We start from the raw sequence: 8,884 nt of genomic DNA on the forward strand, positions 1-8,884 counted from the left end.
ATTTTGTTAGCATGTAGTTATGGGGTTTAGCTTTATGGTTTAGTTTTTAGCTTTTAGTTGGGGGGGGGGGGGGGGGGTTAGGTTTTTGGGGGTGGGGGGTGGTTTTGGTTTTTTTAGTTTTTTTTTTTAGGGGGGTGGTTTAGGTTTTTTAGGTTTTTTGGGGGTGGGGGGTTTAGGTTTTTGGGGTTGGGGGGAGTTAGTGTAATTTTGATAATTACCTTACACGACCAAAATTACTCTACATGAACTTTTACAAAATTACTCTACAGAAGCTCAAAATTACTCTACTAGAGTAATTTTGAAGTTGCTGATAATTACCAAAATGCCACCGCCACTATTTTTTTACTTTCTTTCAATTCGTACGTTTTGTACGTTTATTTTATTTTCACGGGAACTTAACTCATAATATATGTATGTACTACAACAATAATAGGCTTTCGATCAGCCCTGCCCAAGTGATCATACCCACTTAAAATACTTAGGGGGGGGGGGGGGTTTAGGTTTTTGGGGGTGGGGGTGGTTTAGGTTTTTTTAGGTTTTTTTTTAGGGGGGGGGGTGGTTTAGGTTTTTTTAGGTTTTTGGGGGGTGGGGGGTAGTGTAATTTTGATAATTACCCTATAATTTTGATAATTACCCTACACGACCAAAATTACTCTACATGAACTTTTACAAAATTACTCTACAGAAGCTCGAAATTACTCTACTAGAGTAATTTTAAAGTTGCTGATAATTACCAAAATGTCACCACCACTTTTTTTGACTTTCTTTCAATTCGTACATTTTGTACGTTTATTTTATTTTCACGGGAACTTAACTCATAATATATGTATGTACTACAACAATCATAGGCTTTCGATCAGCCCTGCCCAAGTGATCATACCCACTTAAAATACTTACGGCCCAAATTTCATTATTCCCAAACCGCCCCTAACTCCCTTCTGTTTAACTTATTTATGTTTGCATGTTATATCCTAACTCCCTAAAACAAAACCCTAACCCACACACACAAGAAAAACGTGCGGCATCCCTGCATCTCTTTTCTTTCTTTGTTGCGTTTGACGGAGGTCGGGTCCCCGAGGTTGATACACAATCGGTTAGTACAACTCACTGTAGTTTTATTTAAGGTTTCGCTGTTTCGGTTTCGGTTCGACCACGACTTATAGTCTTGCATGAAAATAGGTTTATAAATGAACTGTTGTGATTACTATGTGTAATATGATGGGATAGAATAGATTGTATATGAATATATATATATATATGTGTGTAGATGGTAAATGATTATGGTCGCGCTCGAAAGTTGTCGAAAGGTCGGGATACGAATGTGTGTATGAAAACGGCAAAGTATGATGTTATGTTGGTGATCGATGCTTAATTTTCTTGGTATATTGCATGTATTGGGTTGTATGTGAAAGAGTTTCGGTCCGCTTTCGACTAAGATGTTTGTATGAAGTAGGTTCATATGCGGAACTGTTGTGAGTATATTAGATGTGAGGGAAATATGATCATATATGTTGAACATGTGTGAGTTTTTTTTATATATATGTGAATGGAAAACCGTAACTGTGCATGTATATGTGATGAGTATTTATATGATACTTGAATGGGGTGTTTATGTATGAATCTTGCTTGTGACTGTAAGTTTATGTTAGGGGTAGGAGTTGATCCTATGAGTGAATGCCGATATGTGAGTACCGGTATGTAATGTCCGATGTGTAGTCATGATTTCTTAGTGCAACAGTGTATGAGTTCAAATGTTGGCGAGGGGATGCACATGGGCTAGATTTCATGGTGACATAAAATGGGGTGTACTTAATAATATATATATATATATATATATATATATATATATATATATATATATATATATATATATATATATATATACTAGTCGTTTACCCGCGCGATGCGGCGGGAAGCATATCACTTAGGTTGGTGAGTTTAGGGCGGTTCGGTTTTAAGCCATAACCAAAACCAAATCCACAATGCAACGAAAAACACAACACTTGTTAGTAGTTCTAAGGGTGACACTTTGCAATACGATACTCGTTTTTTGTTGGTTTATTGATCATCTCTTGATACTCGTTTCAACCCGCAACCCATCAACCTAAAACGATTGAAGTTTAATCATTTTTTACAATGTATTTTCAATGCTTTCACTTTTATCATTTGATGTAATCAACTTGCATTTAATACCCAAAACACCATTGATGATTACGCAAACAGTTGGTTCAAAACAACTTGCTCAATGATTATTGTTCAAAATAGCCTGCACATGTTTTTTGGCAGCCATTATCCAAACAATTTTTTTTTCGAACGACGACTTTCATTAGAAACCAACCTAATGCAAAGCAAAACAACTACAGCTAACAAACAAAATTACACATCAAAACACTTCCAGTTGGTCCAATCTAGACCCAACTTCTTTGACTGATTGCAAATCCACAAGTAACTACAAAAATTGATCTCCCCCAAAATATACACCTATTCCTGGCCCGTCAAATATACCAGCAAGAGACCAACAAAACCACTTGCATGAGCCGTCTCTTGCTGCTTTGATCTGGTAAGAGCTTATGATAATCAAATATATCTTTAACGGAGAAGAAATGCATCTGAGTGATTTGCGCCAGGAGCTGATGTGCTGCCAAACATTCGCGGCTGTAAGACAAGTGAAATCATGGTCTATGGATTCGTCTTCGTTTCTGCAGCTAGTCATTTGCAATTCCAAACTGTTATGGTTAAACTGTTTATTGCAGCCATAATCTCAATTCTCACGTTTAATTTATCAAAACCATCCTCCTAAAAAAGAAAAGAAGAAAAAAAAAATAACCCTTATTGACTCCTTGTAAGATGCTTATTACTCAATAGGTCAAAAGCACTACCATATCCAATTAATTGGTCCCCCAATTCATACATTTAAATAATCTACCGTGTTGTACCAATTCAAAAATGAAATATTTAATTTGTTTAATTTAGTAACATTTACACACAATTCTATGCAAATTTGAAGAGATCGCATATAACAATAACAAACGTAATTTGACTAAATTTAAAACCTTTTCTTACTTTCTAAGGAAAGCGTTCTAATTTTTTACATTGCCTGCATAGTGAAAACTAATAAATGACTTCATAACCACTATTTTTGTGATTTACCTTATACGTATACACACAATAAAAGAACATACGCACTGAAACGATACCTGAAACGGGCCACGAACCACGGGTCATATGCCATGTGCCATGTGGGTCATAGGATATCTCAAAGTTGAACCTGAACCATCAACACCACATGAAAGAACCATCTAAACAACTTGAGTATTTGCAGTCCAAGCCAAGTGCAAAACATCATAATCTAAACTTGTAACACCAAAAATAGTTTTGGAAGAAAGGGACACTTATCTGCAATCCATTTATCGAATCAAACTTGTAACCCTTTAAACAACTTGAATATATGCAGTCCATTTAACGAATCAAAACGTATCGCTTCGTAATATCTCTTCTCTTGTTTGTTAAGATCACCAGCCCCTTTTGCATGTAGTGATTTGCCTCCACACTTCCTACACTTTATCTACAAAATAACAACTAAGTTTTATGTGCTATAACTAAGTGTATAATTATTAATTCAAGTAATTTAATACAATCAAATCGGAACTTAGCAGATGGAGCAGGAATGGACCCAACATAAAACATGGACGCGGGTTAGAAATGGGCCCAAGGAAAACAACGATAGAGAAAATGGTTGTTTAGGTTTAGAGAGATCACTTCACATGTGGTCATTACAGCTAATTTTCAATTTGAACAGACTGCCAGAAATGAAATATTGAATTTAAAAATGTTTTTTATATACTCAACTAAGACGTGGTTGCTAACTAAGATTTGGGGGTAGAACCACCCCGACCCGTATGAGCATGACGTGATTTGGTCAAAACCCAATTTACGGTTTGCCCAACCTTTCCATTTTACCAACTCTATCAAAAAAAAAAATTGGACGAAAATCATGCATAGCGCAACGCTTAAGCCGAACTGAGCCTAATCAAACATTGCAACTTATTTACATCTGATGAAATTATCTATTCCTTAAAAATCCATGATCCCAAATTCCTAATAGACCATTATACAGTTCATGACCATTTAATGTCATATATCTAAATCAAAATTGGCAATGAAATAGAAAATATCGTTGAATTAATGGTGAACTGTGAATAGAATCGTAATTAAAGGATATGTTAACAGCAAACTAACCTCTGTATACAGGAATATCCAGCGTCTCTTGGATCCGCAAGTTTCAAGTAAACAAGATATTTAATAACTTTAAAAATTTGCGAAATAATAAAAGACATCTTTTTGTGAGATTTTCAGTAGCTGATAAAAGGTAAATAAAATTATTCAAGGTCGACAAAGAGAATAAGAAAAATTAGCTGCTTAACTTAAATGGCTTAGACACATCTTGTGCAGTATAATTTTGCAGAGATCTTTTGTTTATTGAGTGTTCATTAATCTCAATAATTTTAAAACATCTATAATAAAGAAATTAAATAGCAATTATGTAAACGGATGTAGTATAAATTTAATAAGTCTAAACCTTACCTCTAAATTTCCAAACTCAGGGTCAATATCAGCCTCATCAGCTTCTTCTTTATCTTCACCTTCTTCAGCAATCCGCGATAAAATACGAGCAAAATCATCTTCGCCTGAAATTCATTTTAAAATTTCAAAATGCAAAAAGAAATGACAATTTACTGACATATATCCATGAGCGTTGTATCTGTTTCAAACCAAGAAGATATCAAATATACGAGATATGAACCTGCTTTTGTGGCCTTATCTTCATTAAAAGCTTCTTCAACATAGTCTTCTCTTATTTATACAATACCCTCCTGTTTCAATCATCGTTTGAAGTTAAGACTTTGTGTCATCTTTTTTAAAACAAAATATAAAGATACAATAACCCATATAGAGATATATGATATTCTACATAAGTTGCCATTTCTGCAGAGAGATGAGAACTTACAGCAGCCTCGGTAGCTGTTTCATCAAAGAACAAGGCCTCAAACTTGAGATCCTTTATTACAGCGTTAAGCGATTCAATCTGTGACTCTAAAACCTTTCCTCTTCTTTTCAAAATCTCAACTGTTTGTTTGGACATTCTTTCGGCGTAGTAGCCTTCTCCCAATAGAATATTACAGCGTTAAGCGATTCAATCTGTGACTCTAAAACCTTTCCTCTTCTTTTCAGAATCTCAACTGTTTGTTTGGACATTCTTTCGGCGTAGTAGCCTTCTCCCAATAGAACCTACAATGAAATTGGATACAGCTCATAAGGTCTAAAACATTAGTTATAACAGTTTAATTTCATGCCACACCCCAACATATTGCACAAATAATCATACAAAACCAACATATTGTACAAATAGGAGGGTCGAGTCGAGCGACATGTTAGGTCAGAACAGGTTTCGACCTGGATCCTGTCAAACTGAAAAACGGTCATTTAAAAGTGTATTTTACCTCTGCATCATAATGCCATATTCCTTTATTCCAAGAGGCACAACAGAAAGAAAATCATTGTGTAAATAAGCTGCAAAATACCTGCTTTTGCGCGCTTCACGCTTTTTACCTCTGAATCATTACCCACCAGCCTTAGGTGGTGCTGCTTTGGTAATATTCTGTCATTCAGATCACTTATCAAAGAGTACTTCTGCATTCAGAAGAAAGTTTAAACAGAGCCTATGATTTATTCATATATACAATGTTAATAGATCATACTCACTCCATTGCCAAGAATTTGCTATATTTTAATTCTAGAGCCTAAACAGCTCTTCACCAAAACAACCATCTGCTTGTCTGTAGCTTGTTATTAAGCTCCTACTTAATACAAAGAGGATTTGGTTAATAATTACATTATCGTAGTAAAAGACAATCACTTATGCCGTTAATTTTGAGTCAGATTGCAAACCAACTGATGTGAAATAATATGATGGAACTTACGTGCTCATGCCATTTTCAGATGGCTTTCATCATCATCTTTTTGAAAACCCCCCTCAAACAAAATGCTTTTATGAACTGCTCCCCACTCTCCCACTTTAATCCTCTACAGATTTTGCTCACGCTTTTTCCAATACGTTCAGTCTCTCCTCTTTAACTTTTGTAAGATAATAAAGGTAGCTCAACAGATGCCTGCAAATTGATGAAACAAACACCTGTTAGGGCTCAAATCAACCTTCAACAACATGAAATCAAACAGCTCAAGTGCTCAAATAAACTATCAAAACCTTCAATTAAACAACAGATTAGCAAAAATCGTGAACAAAAATAAAGTAATCAGCTAGTATCAAGACTATATATGAAGTATAACGATGATTACAGAAGTAACAGAACAACAGTAATGAAGATGCGTGATGCGGAATCAGCAGAAGCGCAAATAACGAATCGTTCTACTATTTCGATACGCTGAATCAACGATTCAGCTCCGTTAATCGCTATTTCTTCAGGTAAACACCTCGATACTATCACCAAACACGAAGAATACGAAGCGGAAACAAGGAAGAGAGTACCTGAAGTTGTTGATGAAAAGAATGTGTTTACACCGGTGAGATTGTACGAAGAGTGTTCGTCGTTGGATCGCACCGGAGATCTCTTCTGGGTGGTGAAAATTGAAATCGGTTTGTTTGAGGGGGGTTTGAATTTTGAAATGGGTTTGTAGAGAGAGAGGGAGAAAGAAAGACAGGATGAGTAAGAAACCCTAAATCGAAGAGAAAGCAGAGGGTGAAATGTGAAATGAAAAGTCTATGGGGAAGTGCGAATGAGCGGGCATTCAAATTTTGAAAAAAAATTCGCCGCTCAAAATTAGATTTAAAGGTTGGTGTGCTTTATAAGACTTGTACACCATGCTTTAAAAGTGTCAAAGGGTATAAGTGGAAAGTGATGTTTTATGGTGCTTAAAAGACTTGTACATTATGCTTTAGGGGTGTTTTAAGGAAATTTTTTTGGACTTTAAGAAGTCCTTCTAATATGTATTATAAAGTAGTATAGATATGTATAATGTATAGGAATGATTATGAGAATCATGTTTTTGTACAGGAATGGTGGTGGTTGTTAAGTGATTAGAATACTGTGTATAGTAGAGTTATGAGAATTCATGGTTAATTGAGATTGCAATTATATATATATATATATATATATATATATATATATATATAGGGTAGGGATATGGTAAAAAGTGTCCAAAGTGTAAGAAGTGTAAGAAGTGTTTTAAACCATTGGATCTTTGATCTAATGGTTGAGATCAAAAGGGTATTAAAATGTAAATTGTGTTTTAATTAGAAGGGGCTTTTGTAAAATTGAAGGGCAATAGTGTCTTTTCCATTCTTTCAAATACGGTAACCGTTTCAAACACAACCATCAAACTCCTAAAAATCAGCGAATTATATGTAACCGCCATCAATCTCCAAAAAAAATCAGCGAATTTCTTCATACTTTAAAACATTCCCAGATTTTTAAAACGTAATCGCAGATTCAAGTCATGGTGTTTTATCTGGAGACATTGTTGATGGCGTGGTGTTTTATCTGGAGACATTGTTCGTGGCGTAGTGTTTTATAAATACAAAACATTCCCAGATTTTAAAACACCAAGACTAGGATTCAAGTCATGGTGTTTTATCTGGGGACCTTGTTCATAGTGTGGTGTTTTAAAACATCTATGATTCAAGTCATGGTGTTTTATCATGAGACATTATTCATGGCGTGGTGTTTTATCTGGAGACATTGTTCATATCGTGGTGTTTTATCTGGAGACATTGTTCATGGTGTGGTGTTTTATCTGGAGACATTATTCATGCCGTGGTGTTTTATCTGGAGACATTGTTCATGGCGTGGTGTTTTGTCTCCAGATGTTTAAAACACTATGCCATGAACAATGTCACCAGATAAAACACCACGCCATGATTCAAGTCATGGTGTTTTATCTGGAATCCCCAGCAACCTTCTATATAAAACACCATGACCAACATCATAGTCAATTTATCCAGTTGTTTTAAAACACCACGCCATGAATCTGATTATAGATCTATTTATGATAAAGTATGAAGAAATTCGTTGATTTTTTGGAGATTGATGACGGTTACCATATAATTCGCTGGTTACCATATAATTCGCTGATATTTGAATTAAATGACAAAATGTACAATTACAAAACTACCCTTTTGAATTAATTAAGAGGATGGACACTTGTCATTCCAGGAATATTTCTTACACTTCTTACAAATTAAGCACTTTGTACAGGATCCTAAACCTATATATATATATATATATATATATATATATATATATATATATATATATATATATATATATATACACGTAATATATGAAATTATGTTTGTATGGATCATTAAAAAGGTAGTATTAGTGTTACTTGTATAGTAATTTAATTTTTGTTATTTTTTTAGCGGGTCCCAAATCCGAAGATTTAAGGTCATACTTTGAAACCGTACAACGACCTTTTGATTAGATGTCTAGTAATGGGATGATATTATATAAGGGCTTACCGAACCTATAAGTCTTTATACTTGTTTACTTATTGATGTGCACCCTAAGGTGAGTTCACTGCTCTTTTTCCAAGCGTGCGTCCCGGGGAGGGACATCTGGTAAACGTTCCGGGGAGGAATGCTGGGTAATTGGGTTTGACTGGAATGTTAAACCTGGGTTGTTGGTTAATACACGTCTGTATCTATCACTCAAGTCCCTCCTACCGATTGTTTCCGGGGAGGCAACGGGGTATTAGTTAGTAGCGCTACTTAGGTTTGGCACCCTCACATCGCACCGAGGAGGTCGGTGATGAACTAATGACCCCCATCATGACCATTGCTTGATAGAGGCATTGGGGTTTAGGG

General features: G+C 35.3%; 2 long non-coding RNA genes across 2 annotated transcripts; both read right to left on the reverse strand.

Annotated features, from left to right (window-relative positions):
• Positions 1 to 2,208: 2,208 nt before the first annotated feature.
• Positions 2,209 to 3,436, reverse strand: LOC118489347. Its single transcript, XR_004887353.1, has 2 exons — positions 3,198 to 3,436; positions 2,209 to 2,796 (listed from the first exon to the last, which is right to left on the reverse strand). It is a non-coding gene; the product is annotated as an uncharacterized LOC118489347 (long non-coding RNA).
• A 1,174-nt stretch (positions 3,437 to 4,610) lies between these two features.
• LOC110923260 lies at positions 4,611 to 6,594 on the reverse strand. Its single transcript, XR_004887354.1, has 8 exons — positions 6,548 to 6,594; positions 5,982 to 6,170; positions 5,764 to 5,861; positions 5,583 to 5,691; positions 5,215 to 5,289; positions 5,009 to 5,101; positions 4,805 to 4,874; positions 4,611 to 4,688 (listed from the first exon to the last, which is right to left on the reverse strand). It is a non-coding gene; the product is annotated as an uncharacterized LOC110923260 (long non-coding RNA).
• Between the last annotated feature and the right edge of the window lie 2,290 nt (positions 6,595 to 8,884).

Source organism: Helianthus annuus, chromosome 17 (genome assembly GCF_002127325.2).
Source record: "Helianthus annuus cultivar XRQ/B chromosome 17, HanXRQr2.0-SUNRISE, whole genome shotgun sequence".
Lineage (NCBI taxonomy): Eukaryota > Viridiplantae > Streptophyta > Magnoliopsida > Asterales > Asteraceae > Helianthus > Helianthus annuus.